Source organism: Diadema antillarum, unplaced genomic scaffold (genome assembly GCF_040938485.1).
Source record: "Diadema antillarum isolate AM-2024a unplaced genomic scaffold, OU_Dant_1.0 scf00000145, whole genome shotgun sequence".
In the NCBI taxonomy this organism is placed as follows: Eukaryota; Metazoa; Echinodermata; class Echinoidea; order Diadematoida; family Diadematidae; genus Diadema; species Diadema antillarum.
In genome coordinates, this window is record NW_027271034.1 from 1,526,319 (window position 1) to 1,541,324 (window position 15,006).

The window sequence follows — 15,006 nt, forward strand, 5'->3', positions numbered from 1 at the left end:
GCGATGATATATAAAACCACCTGCACATGAAATCTCTTGAAAAGCTTCATTTCGGGTACCGAAGATTCTGAGACACTGAGTTAAACGGGAGAGGAGGTGTTCATTATGTCAAATTCTGGGACAGACTGGGGAATAAGGTTGAATTTAGCGACGTTACAAATATTTGGATAATAAGTTTGTTTGTTTGGTGGTATGTTTATGTTTATACTTAAACAGGATCATTAAAAAAAAGAAGATCGCGCTCTGCCTTGGCACTGCTCGAGGTGTTTTCTTTTTCTCTTTTATTCAGGAATGTATACACACAAGTATTTTTGAATGAACAAAGATAAAACAAACATGAATTTCAACAATGGCTACGAAAAAAAATAGTTGTATATACAGATAATGACACTTGCCTTGATGGTCTGATATAGCCATTTGATAAAACGATGAAAGTAACTTTGCAGATATAGCAGCATTAGGAAAACGTAACATATAACCTAAAGCGTAATTCAAACAGTGAGACAACAAAATTTGCTAATAGTAACAAAGGCATACTGAAAGGGTGCAAGCAATTCTGCAGTACAAGTAAAAAGATAAAAAAAGTGTTGAAGTAACGTAATTATATCTTCATTTTCTTTTCTTTTTTGCGTACAAAGTTTATTTTCCTAATTACAAAATCAACCAGGACACAGAAGATGTGGCAGACGACTACTGAGCTAACAACATTACTCTGGAACGTGGCTTGCCCTTCGTATATCTATCAAAAGAAGTTAATCCTGCCCCCCCCCCCCCCCCCCCCCCAACAAAAAAGACAAAAACGAGAGATCGACGACAAATATGAAATCTCGTGCCTACCGTATCTAAATCCTTTTTGTGTAGTGCTACGCAAGAGCTCTCAGCTAGAGTGCACCGAACCTTTCAAAGATCATCAGGAAAATGCATTGTGAAGTATACCAGCACCTCCGCGTATTAAAATCAGCATTACCAAATTAGGAGTTTTGTGTGTGAGTTGCAGCGTTAACAGTCTTTTGGATTATTACTCCGCATTTTTAAGGAAAGCGCGTTCATAAGGTTCATACACAATATTTACCTCTGCGTTTAATACAATTATCTTGTCCGTATGGTATGAAATACGTTTAATAGTTGTGTAATATCTTCAGACTTTCTTGTTAGGTCCTCGAAAATAAAATGGAATTTAATGTAATGTCCAAAAGCAATGCTGATATTCTACTTTTTTTCTTTGTTAAGAAACAAGCTAAACAAAACACACATGAACAAATTGTTTAGATTTCCCGATATCCAGACACACAGAGTATATATGAAAAAAAAAAATGTGAGGATATGATCGAATGGCAGTAAATTAATGTGAGAATAAGTTGCTTTTCATGGCTCTTTTCTTACTCACCCTATACATGGAAAGGTATTGCACTCAGCGAAAACAAAAAAAAAAAACATAGGCCTATCGTAATTAATGATAGCTCTGACTGTAGCGGGTAGTATCTTGGTGTCAGTGACGTAAAAATCAATGTTATGATGGTATGCAAAAAACAACAACAATGAAATGGCACCTTTTAACCTTGTAGTGGTTCTTTTACGGCACGCTGGTGAATACTGTTGGACGCAATGGCCTCCGTCAATTGTCAGTACGCTTGCGCATTCCTACTTTGCATGGTTTTAAAGCTTGCCAACCTTACTATCATTTTGATTATGACTTTCACTTTAGTCCTGTATAAATCACAGCGGTTTTGGATGTACAAACAGTCCCCTATATTCAGCTATGTTTTCCCCAAATTTTCTTCATTAACGTCATTTAATACTGGCAACCCCGCTCTTGTCTATTAAGTGGATAATTCACATCTATCGACCTCTTCCATACCCCACACATATTGCCATTAGGAAGATCACCGCTGTGCGGTGAACACAGACATGTTTCTCTCTTTCAATCCAACAATACTATTCAAAGTCAAAGATTGATACCTTGCAATTTATTCTATCAGCACAATGAGTGTCTTTACCCTTGTCAGCAATGTGTAGGGGTAAGAACATTATCATTTTGTAACTGGCATATTGCTGATCTAATATAAATATGTATCATATTAAAACGTTGCTTTCTTTCCGTAAAAATACACGTGCTAATCTCTTAGAAGTACCAATGCAGATTCTTCTTTTTTTAAATTTTAACTACAAAGGTGAGTGTGCATCCCATAGCCAACAGAACGGTTGCACGCCCTGATTTTGCAAGTGGACTCAAAATAGGTGAAACAGGACAACCTAGTCAATTTTTGAGATCTTTATACAGGAGTGATTCCTCTTCTACATTAGGTCAGAGTTTGAGATGATTATGAACCTGCATCACAAAACCAACAAAAGTCGCCAGATATGAATCTTTACGACTGTTTTTTTTTTTTTTTTTTTACGTACACTGCAAAAAGTCCGGTGGTAAATAGTGAACACCGAGCTGGTGTTAAATTTTCGGTGCTCATTTTTGGTGTTAAATTAACACCCCCGGGTGTCATTTCCAAATTTTAAACTGTTTTTTTGAAGAGTTTCTTAGTAACTGCACTTCTTGTTAATTGTTTAATTTAAACAAGACGATCAAGAATTGTACATTAAAATACTAGATTTTTGAAAAAATGTGAAAATAAATTTACACCAAAGTAACACCAGCTGGTGTGGTCTCTTATTGAAGCTGGACGGGTGTTAAACCATTGATTTTAACACCAACAAATATCAAATCAACACCATGTGATGTCATTTTTGAATTAACACCAGTACAGTGTCAAAATAACACCAGGTACAGTGTCAAATTAGCACCACGAAGTGTCAGGTGACCACTTTTCAACACCATCACAGTGCATTTTTAACACCTGTGGGTGTGGTCCTTGTTTGATCGGTGTTAGATTTAACACCCTTGGTGTTAAATCTAACACCGTTGTTTTTACAGTGTATGCCCCATCAAAAATATCTTAATTTGAATAAATTAATCCAATATTACTGACGACACCTTGTTGTTTTACATTAAAACATACTATTGTACACTCAGTTTAAGTTAGACATCTTATTTGTATTAGAAATGGACTTTGTGGTTGACTTTTTTATAAGAAAATGAAAAATGAATTGAATAATTTATATAATATATAATATATATATATATATGTATATATATATATATATATATGTATATATATATATATATATATATATATATGTATATATGGTTTATATAATATATAGAAATATCTCTACTAAACAAATCTTCTTGATGGAACTGGGCTTGTATCAAAATATCCTGATATTCCAGCATTCCCGATTTTACCATGATAGATTTGGATAGAAAAAGAAAAAAAAAAGTAGAATTTCATTATAACTCTATTCGTTGAAAAATATTGCGAGGAGAGACGTTTTAAATGACGAAATGGAAAGAGCACTCAAAGAAATTGGCAAGAAAATATTTAAAAGGCGGAATATGAATAAAACAAGTAGACGCATTTCCATCGGCATTTGTTTTCAGAAAAGAAATCGATTACTCATCAGCAAAAAGAGCACAAGTAAAAGGCACGCAATTAAATACCATACTTCATGATTTGATTAAGTGTATATCTATCACATTCCACTGTATTACATAACTTACAAACTTGTAATGAAAATTAACAGTTTATTTTCTGCGGCAACACTGCAAAGATTGTGAATTTTCATGTGAAAGCCATTTATGGACGTTCACAGTCCCTACCATGCCTGCAGAGTTAAACCCCAGCACCATCGGGTGCACGTCACAAGACGACACCCACGAGTCATACAGCCAACAAGTTTTATAGCCCACGAGTCGTACAGCTCACAACTCATACAGGTCACTAGTTATACTGCCCACGAGTTCAACACCAAAGTTCGACATTACGCGGCAGAAGAGGCTCACGAGACCGACACTACGCAAACAAATCCGACGAGACCGACCCTACGCGTTAAAAGGCTCACGAGACCGACACAAAGTTCACAAAACCGACACTATACGCTTATATATGAGCGATGGAAAAGGACAGGAATCACAGAATAAGACGAAAATAAAACAAAATAAACGGACAAAATAATAGAAAGTCAAAATAGAAGTAAACAGCGACATGATATAAAGTGATATTCTTTACACTAGAAGAGCAATTGTAACATAGATTGGCATGCACGGCGGTGAAAATGATACCAATGGATATAATTGCAATGAAATAATTATTCCAAATATATAGAATAAAAAGAAATACATTGCTTGAGCAATATTAAATAAAGCAAACTGATTACCTTGCTTAGGGCACTGAGGAGTGTAGCTGTGTGGTTTCTTGTGTTTCTTGAATGAGTGAAAGGGGTTCGCAAGAGTAGTATGGGGCATTGAAGTGTGAGGGTGTAAATTGCAGTGTTTTGGGAGTTGATACCGCAAAAAAAAAAAAACCGAACAAAACTGTATGCATCCATTAGAAGGGACATTAACCTAGTTATAAAACCTAATTATTATACTCATCCTTTTTTCTCACATTTTATTCATGAGCAGGAGCGTGTGTTTGAGTGCTTGTATGTGTGTGTCTGAGTCTGTAGTACACACACATGCACTAGCGCACACACACACACACACACACACACACACTAAAACACACAGACACACACCATCACAAGTCATAAAACACCCACGATCATTAGCAGGATAGTGGGTGTATACATACATTGGTAAGCACACACATATGCGCGCACACACGCACACACACTTCTGGTCATGAATGAAAGATAAGAAAGGCGATGAGTATCATAATTAGGTTTTTTGTGTATGGCCTTCATGGAAACATTGAGTTTTTCGCGCCATCAACATTGATGAAAAATGCAAGCATCCAAGTTTGAATTTGAATTTAAATTTGAACGTCCTAACTACTGCAATTTTACACCCTCACACTTCACAACCTTCACATTACACTTGCGAACTCATTTCCCTCACTCCAGAGACACCAGAAACTTCTAAAACCTCAAAGAAGATAATCAGTTTACTGTAATATAGTTTGCTAGCCCAATTTGATTTGTATTATTTTGTATATGTTGTATTACTTCATTACAATAAAACCGTTGCTATTTTGTATTTTAAAATACTTCTGTATGCTACTATGCTTCTATTACTTTCACAGCCGTGCATGTCAAGTTATGTCATAATGATTGCTATAATGGTGCTTTGAATGTAACCTTGTGCCATGCAGCTGTTTACTTTTCCGGTTGTTGGCTTTTTGATATGTTCACATCCCAAGTCCTGACGAATACCTGTAAAGGGGTCGAAAGCTTGGCAGTATAAAAGCAAGGCAATAGAGTGAACTACTGCAACGTGTGCTAGCAGCGGGGGGGGGGGGGGGGGGGTCTCTTTCTTCGCCACAACTATACTTATACTGCTGTGCAGCACCCATCGTATACGTGGCCAAACCTGCTTCACGCTGTTATATGTATTTCAATTTCAAGTTCAAGTTCAATCTTTCTCGATGGAAAAATGCAACAAATATAACACAATCAAATAACACATGATATCCAGCTGTCAGACATATTTCCAAAATGAAATAATACATGATATCCAGCTGGAAGGCATAACAGAGTATAGCAAACATATAGAACATAGTGGTCGATCTTTGAAAGTTGAAATCTGAGAATGAATGCTAAAGAAGTAACATCATGAAACCCACTTGGAAGCATGCTGGTAAACCGTAGGCCCTACTGAAAGGAAACCCAAATCCAAAGAGAAATGTGGACTGATGCAGAACACATCAGTGAAAATCTAAGGAAAATTGGACAATCGATGCAAAAATATGAATGTTTAAACTTTTGATATTGTACCACTGGATAAGGAGACTACTAGATGTTATGATGTCATGTGTGGACAACAAAGTGAAAATTACACATTCCATCAACTTGGTGACTGACATTAGGGTAGCAATTATATTATTCCCCTTGTTTTCTGCAAGCAGTAAGTAAAGTGTTCATTCATTATGCCAGAAAATTAAAGCGTTGTCCTATCCCCTTTATACTTTCTTTATATTGCTGTCCACACATGCGTCATAATCTCTGAAGTAGTCTCCGTTTAACGTTTCCAACACCGACGCTTTAACAATAAATTTTCCGAATTTTCTCAAACTTTCACTGATGTCTTCAACTTTATTGCTGCTTTCACTGAATCCACATTTCTTTTTGGGCTTTTGGTTTCTTTAAGGTGCACGGGTTAAACAGATTCCCGAAACATAGAGGAAACCAAAGACAATTAAAAAAATACAAAAAATAAAATGTTCATATATGTTTGAGACCTAATGAATACACATAATTATTGTATATATATGTCATATACACACATATATAAATATGTATGCATATATACATATATATATACAAACGTATATATATATATATATATATAGAGAGAGAGAGAGAGAGAGAGAGAGAGAGAAGAAAAAGAAAAAGAAAAAGAAGAGAAAAGGAGGTCTATCTCTCCTCAGTAAAATATATAGATTATTTGTGGCCATGCATCACAAAATCAATAAAAAGTCGCACAAACTAAGTTTGTGTGAGGACTGAAAATAATTGAGATGGGTCAACCTAGACAGTCTCGGGTTTGTTCATAATGTCTTCACGAAGAGCAAGTCTTCTTCTACATTATGCTGAAGGTTGGGATCACAAAACGAATAAGAAATAATTGTGTTTTACTAGATTTTCTTGGAGATTTTTCTGTAGAATATCTTTATGAGTTGTGACTTTAATGCCCCCTTTTTATTTCATTTAAAAGTGTGCAAAATATTCACGTAAATTTAACCTCCGATACGTTTAGAGAGGATAATGCTACTGCTTTGGAAAGTTGGCATTAATCATAGACAAAATGTGTTGATAAAGCAAGCTCACTAAATTTTCCGATAAGCTCTTCATTAGGGTTGCTACGGTCGTTTATATCATGTTTGTTTTGTGGGTTTCTTTATTCTCTTTTGTCCCTTTCATTTCACAGACAGCACGGCTAGGTAAATATTATTTGCTTGAAAAGACCCACTACTTCAGAATCTCTTTTCTCAGGTCACCGTTTATTCAGAGGGTGTGCTTTCTTTTTTTTCAATATCGAGATACTATTGATGATTCACTTAATATTAGCTTTTTTAAAGAAAGACAATGCTATCTGTTATGTTGTGTCATTACTGTATTTACGTGCAGTATACGTATCGCATTTGGAGAATACAAATACTTGTTTTGTTAATACTAATATCCGTCATCCAATTATACACTGCAGAAAACGCAGTAAAAGGCTCCTACCATTACTAATGTTTTTCACATTAAAACGCAAGTGCAACTTACAGTCGTTAATACATGTGCTAATATACGTGTTAATAAACAGAGTTCCAAGGAGTGTCTTCTAACCTTTAAAATGACATATTACTCGTCAAAATTAGACCACCCTAACCCATTCAAAACGTGCTCCGAATCAGACAGAGTGAGGAGGTGTAATTTCAATGAGAGGGAAAAAGATTTAAAGTTCAGGGTCACAGGAATTCTGTGAATTAAAAATTACCAATTGTAATTACAGTGATGCACTGCCTGTTGGAAAAGACGTGGTTATTGGTTTTGAGTTGGGGTTCACATTTTTTTTTCTTTTTTCATAGCAGAAACACTATCTTATTGTAATCATGCTTTTCAACTTTTCCTGACATTGAAAGTGACCCTGTGAAGGCGGAATCTTATCAATAATTATTGCGTGGAAATCAACTTTTTAGAAAAGCTGAGAATTTGATCAGAAGATTGACATGCCTACATGACATTGAAACACCGCGAGCTGCGGTGATTGGAGGAGAGAGGCCAGAAGACGTGTGTGTGTGTGTGTGCGTGCGTGTGTACGCATCATACACAAATATTGTCACCGTGAGCTGCGGTGATTGAAGGAGAGAGGCCAGAAGACGTGTGGCTCTTTTGGCCTCTCTTCATGCGCATGCGCACTGAGAGTGTGCGTCTATTCGGAAGCTCTCGTGGCTTGCTCGGACAGCCATTTTGGGTTAGGAGATTAGCACAGAGAGCTCTCTTGTAGCCTAGCGTTTTGTTTGCTGACCATTGAGCCAGCCCTATTCTCATTCGGGGTCACTACATTTGATACAGAATGTGGTAGGCAACGTGTTGCGTTCGTCTCCCTGCCGCACAAACCACTCGCCACGATTGAGTGCCTTTAACTCAGGGAAATGGTCAAGGTAAAATCCTGAAACTCTATGATATTGCAATTGTGTATGAGAAAAGTTCTGGTGACATTTGAATGGGGTTAACTATACAATACTTCCATGTTATGTCAGGGTCACAGTTCATATGAAATTCTAAGACTTCTATGTGTCTTTTTTTTGTACCTGCAATCCTGGAAAATGTTGGATTACATTTGATTTATTTGGAGAGATCTGAGAGTTCAGTGGAAGCGATTTGATTAGCATCATTTGCAGAGGCACTGGTCAAAGAAGATGTGTAATATGTGTGTTAGCTGAGTGGCAGGAGTTGAACACAGACTGATTGGATGGAATAAATACATGTAGATGGATTGATAATTAAGATATTTTATAACAATGTAGGCCTAGATGGAGACTGAGTTATGGGCTGATTTTGCTACAACATACATTTCCATAGACATTTGCTCAAATGCTCTTATTATGCGAGAAGAGTGAAATATGTTAAATTTTCATGATATCATTCTTGGCATGTGACAACACAAACTGTAGTACTGGTAGTCTTCTCATCCAGTGATAGCGGCACTGAAATATAAAAAATTCTGAACTTAAGAATGAATTATCCAATTTTCCTCAAACCTTCAGTGGTGTGTGAATGGGTCACGTCACAAGACTGACACCCTTGAGTCATACAGCTCACAAGTCATACAGCTCACAAGTCATACAGCCAACAAGTCATACAGCCCATAAGTTTTACAGCTTATGAGTCATACAGCCCATAACTTTGACACTAAGCTGACAAGGCCCATGAGGACCGACACATTATCTGTCAGACTTGTGGGCTGTTTTTTACCTAGCATTGTCAAACTCATGGGCTTTTATTTGCCTAGTGTCGAACTCATGGGCTGTATGACTTGTGAGCTGCATGACTCATGGACCTGTTTTCAATGTCGAACTTGTGGGTATCAGTCTAGTGGGATGACCCTGTGTGAACTACTAATATTGCTGCATTCACCCAATCCACACATATACTTCAGGTGAAGATTTAAGTATGCAAGCATCTGAAGTAGTGTATCCTTCAAGTGTTCAGCGAGCCAGCAGAATGTGCAGGGGTACATTTCACCTTTTCACAGCGGCAGCTGAGCTAAGAGCTGTCTAGAATCATTTTCTCTATAATTATGCTGGAGGTAGTTAATAGGCAGTGCATGCAATTTAGGTGGCATCAGATAACTTGTCATTGTATGTGTGTCGATCCTTGAAGAAGGCTTATTAGTTTGGATGCTCTTTTCAAAAGTACAGTGACCTTCTCCTAAAGGCCACTTGCTGTGCATTTCATTTGATGTGTGGGTGTGGGGGGGGGGGGTAGTCTTCCTTTTTGCTGATGTATTTTTAATTCACTGCTGTCAAGGTTTGTGAGATTTGTCAATTTAATCTAAATGTAATGACAATGTTTGTGTTACATTCAGAATTTTTTTAGATAAAAAGTAAATTGTAATATGAAAACATGTACAAAATAGTGATTTAAAGATAATAAAAAGTTTTGGTACCTCAAAAGTTTCCTTGAATTTCCTTGTCTTGGTTTGTGTTTCAGGTTAAAGTACGTTGTCTGTGAGAATTACTCGCCCTAAAGTGCTCTCATGTCTTAGTAATCATGCAATAATGGTTTCGTACCAGAGCCGTCGCGGTACCGCGTCGATAATTATTGTACGAAACCACTGACTGCGACCAGCAGCGTGCAGCCCATTGTACACATAGCTAACTGCAACCAGCAGCCCCATACGCATAGCGTAATGGGGCTTCGCATTGTAGCATTCAGGATCATGACAGAATTAGTATCGCGGGTAAATGTCAACTTAAAATCCAAAAATTTCTTCGATTTGAAGACTTACCAATTAAGTTGAAGTAGTGAAAACAGGCTTCGAACAACGTTTGGTTCTGCCAATAGTCCCTTTTGATGACTGAATGTGAGTCGGTCGAGAGGACCTTGGGAGAGCCACATACACTGAATACTACGGCCAGCGCATGCGCACACAAACATCTTATCCGTTGATGGATTTGAAATTTGTGTGCAGTATCGTGGGTAAATGTCAACTTAAAATCCAAAAATTTCTTCGATTTGAAGACTTACCAATTAAGTTGAAGTAGTGAAAACAGGCTTCGAACAACGTTTGGTTCTGCCAATAGTCCCTTTTGATGACTGAATGTGAGTCGGTCGAGAGGACCTTGGGAGAGCCACATACACTGAATACTACGGCCAGCGCATGCGCACACAAACATCTTATCCGTTGATGGATTTGAAATTTGTGTGCATGTGATGTGTTCGCATGCACTGGCTGTAGTATCCAGTGTATGTAGCTCTCCCAAGGTCCTGTCGACCGAGTCACATTCAGTCATCAATTCGAACAGAAAGGGACTATAGGCAGAACCAAACGTTGCCCGAAGCCTGTTTTCAATACTTCAACTTAATTGGTAAGTCTTCAAATTGAAGAATTTGTGGGATTTTAAGTTGACATTTACCCTGCGATACTAAATCTGTCATGATCCTGAATGCTACAATGCGAAGCCCGATTACGCTATGCGTATGGGACTGCTGGTCGCTATGCGTATGGGGCTGCTGGTCGCAGTTAATTGCATGATTACTATTGACATGAGAGCACTTTGGGGCGAGTAAGTCTCACAGTGTTAGTTATATGAAAGGTACTTTAACCTGAAACACAAACTAAGACAAGGAAATTCAAGGAAACTTTTGAGGTACCAAAACTTGTTATTATCTTTAAGCATTTCACATGTTCAAATAATTTAATGTTTTTGGGAAGTAAACACCAGAAAATGGAGGTCACCCTTAGAGAATGTATTTGAATATTTATTCATTTGGAAAGGTCTATGTATCTCACGATTTGTTGGTGATGCAGTCATTTCCTGGTGGGTCTACAACCATTCTCTTCACACCTACCTCCTTCTACCTCACAACCTCCCCCATCCCCCCCCCCAAAAAAAAAAGGGCGGGGGAGTGTCTGGACTGTTGTACGCCCTTTGCTTTGAATGAAGTAAATGATTGAAGCCAACAATGAGCTAGAGACACATTGTATTTCCTCCTAGGGCTGGACTGTTTGTTGGATGGGAGTTTAAGCATTTTCTCTCTCCATAAAGGATGGATTATGGAGAGTTGATGAACATAGGATTGATATTGTTCCTCCCACTTCCCCTGCCCGCTCGAACCAGCTAATCTTGTACTAACTGAAGCTAAGATAGAGTCTGGTGGTAGCATGACTGCCAGTGGAGGATCCAGGGGGAGCGCACTGGATGAGTGTGCCCCCCTTTCATTTTGTTTATTAAAAACAAAAAAAATGAAAAAAAAATGGAGGGGGTATGTGTGCCCCCTTTTATTTTTGTAAAGGCACCCCCCCCCCCCTTATGGAATTTGTGGATCTGCCCCTGATTACCAGTAGTAGTTTGCCAAGATTGTCTAGCACCTCATTAATACACAAGCTGTTTGAGCGCTCCAGGAGCACCCCTGAAGTGCTGTAAACTCTCTGTATGAATGGTCACCAATGTTTAGAGCACTCAGGAAGAGGTATGTGCCACACGCACGCTGTGCATACATTTTATCTGTCTGCATTCCCGAGGCTTGCAAAGGTTGCCATGACAGTTACGCCTCGCTCTGCCACTTTGTGTTTTGTCTTGGCCAGCAGTGATTTTCTATGAACAAACTCAAGAGGGCATTTAAGTTGAAGCACTTCAGGAGTGCTCCTGTGCCCTGCTTTGTGTATAAATTGGGTATGAGCTGACTAGAGCAAGATATATTTTACATATTTGCACTTTCCTGTGAGAGGTTTCTGACCATCTTTTTCTCAGAAGAAGCTAATGGTCAACGCTTGAATAAAGGAAATGAAAACCCAGGAGGTAGGCCTATACAATGGCTGATGACTGAATGATAGAAACGAAGCCATTCATCTCATTGTTGAGTGACCCTGTGCCACATAAATAGCAGCAGTACCATGTCAGAAAAGAAAAAGCAGTGAAACTCTGCTTTGATAGTGTTTCATAGAAATGTGTGTCATGGGAGAAAGTTCCAGGACTGATTAAAGTGCTCTATGAGCAGTTTATAGGTTCTAAAAGAGTCCTTCATGCAGCTAATTAAGCTCAGTTTAGTGGGTTTGTGGTGTCATGGGCCATTTGCTGAGATGTGTTAGGCAAGACTTGGCTTGATGGACATAGATGGATTTAGTCAAGGCTCATATCCTGCTCTATACTCTGACGACCCTACCGACAAACCTGTCTACATTGCCTTGCATTAATTTGTTTTCTGTTTTATCCAGCTCTGCTATGGAAATTTTCACTATTATTGACATGTTTATATTTCCAAAAATTGAAATTTGATGGCTGCAGAAAAATATGGGGTGGTATTCTGAAATTCTGAAATTCTTTCTAGGAAGATTTTTTTTTTCTTCCTAAGTCAGGGTTTATTCCTGAGTGGTATTCTGAGAATCTTCCTAACTTTCGTTCTGAAATATTTCCTATACTTAGAAAGAAGGTTAGGAACATATATTTATATTTTTTCTCTTTTTTTTTCTTCCAATGGGGGATAATTTAGAAAATTCATTGTGTATGTATTCATGTCTACACAACAACCTGACCGGTATTTTGAAATCAGTAGGTAGTAGATAGTCTACATACAGGTATTTCAGAATTTACTCTTCTTTGATCGTATCTTGAAATCTTGAAAAAAAAAATATTGAACATGTTGGATAACTGCAGCAATAACCTCATTTAGCAGCCAAATGTTAAAGGGATGGTATAGTATTGGTGGAGATGAGGATTGGACTTATAATTTTTTGCTAGATATCAAGAAATTATTCATAGAATTGTACTGAGCATATCAATCTTAGAGGAATTCAAAGTTTGTTTGATGAAAATGTATTTTTGAATGGCTGAGACATCCAAAAACAAAATAAAACAAAGTGACTGTAATAAAAGGTGGGTCCCACCTTTTATTAGGTTCACTCTGTTTTGGATATCTCAGCCATTTCCAAACCAATTTTCATCAAATAAATGGTGAATTCCTTTTGGAATCACATGCTCTTTCATATTTCATAAGAGGTTTCTCGTTATCTCTCTCACCAAAGAATGTTAGAAACCTGAAGTTAGGTCTCAACGAAAGCTATACACGAAGGTCTTTTTGTGACTATTTCTGCTGCAATTGTGGCATATCATGTGAATGAATGGTGATGTTTGAATGATGCCTTGTCCTTTTAGGAATGGAATCCCCTGAAACTTTTGTCTCATGCATTTCGATAGTTCGAAACGTGTAAATGTTGAGATGTCTTTCCCCTGCTAGTGCAGACTAAGTTCGGTCACGGTGAAACTTCCGTTACGAAATAAGAAATAATGCAAGTCTTTTCAACAATAACACACTTTTGTATAGATTTTTATGCGTTTAAACGCAGTTTCTAGTTTCGTACAAAAACCGCAAGTCTTTTCTACAATGCTCTTGCGTTTTAAATACAGCATTGCTTGTGATTTGCTGGACTTGCATTTGATTTTTAGAATTGCGTTGAAGTGCAATCGAGTTTAAGTTTCTTACAATTTTCTAGTTTCGGATGATTATCAAACGCAAGTCTTTTCAGCGTTCCGTGTGATATGATAGACTTGCAATTGCATTTGACTTTCAGAGTTGCGTTTCATTTTTTATTTTGCGTACAAAATTTAAAAAAAATAATGCAAGACTTTTCAACAATAACGCACCTCCGTAGATGTTCAGAGATGCTTTTAAACGCAATTTCTAGTTTCTTACGAAAACTGCAAGTCTTCTCTGCAACGCTCTTGCCTTTGAATACAGAGTTGCGCGTGATTTTGATGGACTTCATTTGATTTCTAGAGTTGCGTTTAAACACAATTGAGTTTCAGGTTCTTACAATTATTTTCTAGTTTCATATGATTTTCAAAAGCAAGTCTTTTCAGCAACGCACTTGCGTTAATGTGCGAAGTTGCTCGTGATTTGATACACCTGCATTTGATTTTTAGTTGCATTTTAATTAATTTTCTAAAAACGGACCCAGGTTTCTAATACCGCTTCGGAATAATTAACGTTAGAATAGTTGGATGAACGGAGAAACACCTACTCATTTCATGTTCTGATAATGATTCTCTACTAGGACGTGCATTTTGAGAATAACGAGAAGGAGAAAAGGGGGAAAGTGAACTGCTATGGGTATACTACATGTAATTCTCCAATGTAAATGAGTGATTGCCCTTTCTATTCTGGCGTACAAGACAATGGACGCATGGCACGAACGCTACCGCGCCGTACACTAGCAAATTACCGACTAGTAATGCTGCAAATCATAGTGGGAAAACAATTCTTTTTCAGAGAATGGTGACAAGATTTTGAGACGAGGGAATTAACATGTATTTCAGCTCAGTTGGCACTCAAAAATCAGGTCGACTTACGCGAGTTGTCGACTTATAAATGTCGACTAAGACGAAGAAATTTTCAAGGAATAACAAAGGCAAAAATTGGGACTCTTTTATCGTGTCGACTTAAGCGAGGTTTACTGTATTGCCAGAAGGATGAGTGTACAAGATGCCCTGCCAAAGTTACAAAATTACATGGGTAAAAGGGTATTATAAAAAAAAAAAAAAACCAAAAACCGACCTATCGACCCTCTTGGGTTTTGACAATTAAGGGCAAACAAACAATTTTTTTTTTTTTTTTTTGGGGGGGGGGTCTTATCAAAGACCGTTTCTGTATTGTTAACAAAGCTCTTTCAGAAGGTTTTTTTTTTAATACACTTTACAGTACAGAAGTTTTTGTAGGTTTACAAAGAGCTGATTTTTTTTTTTC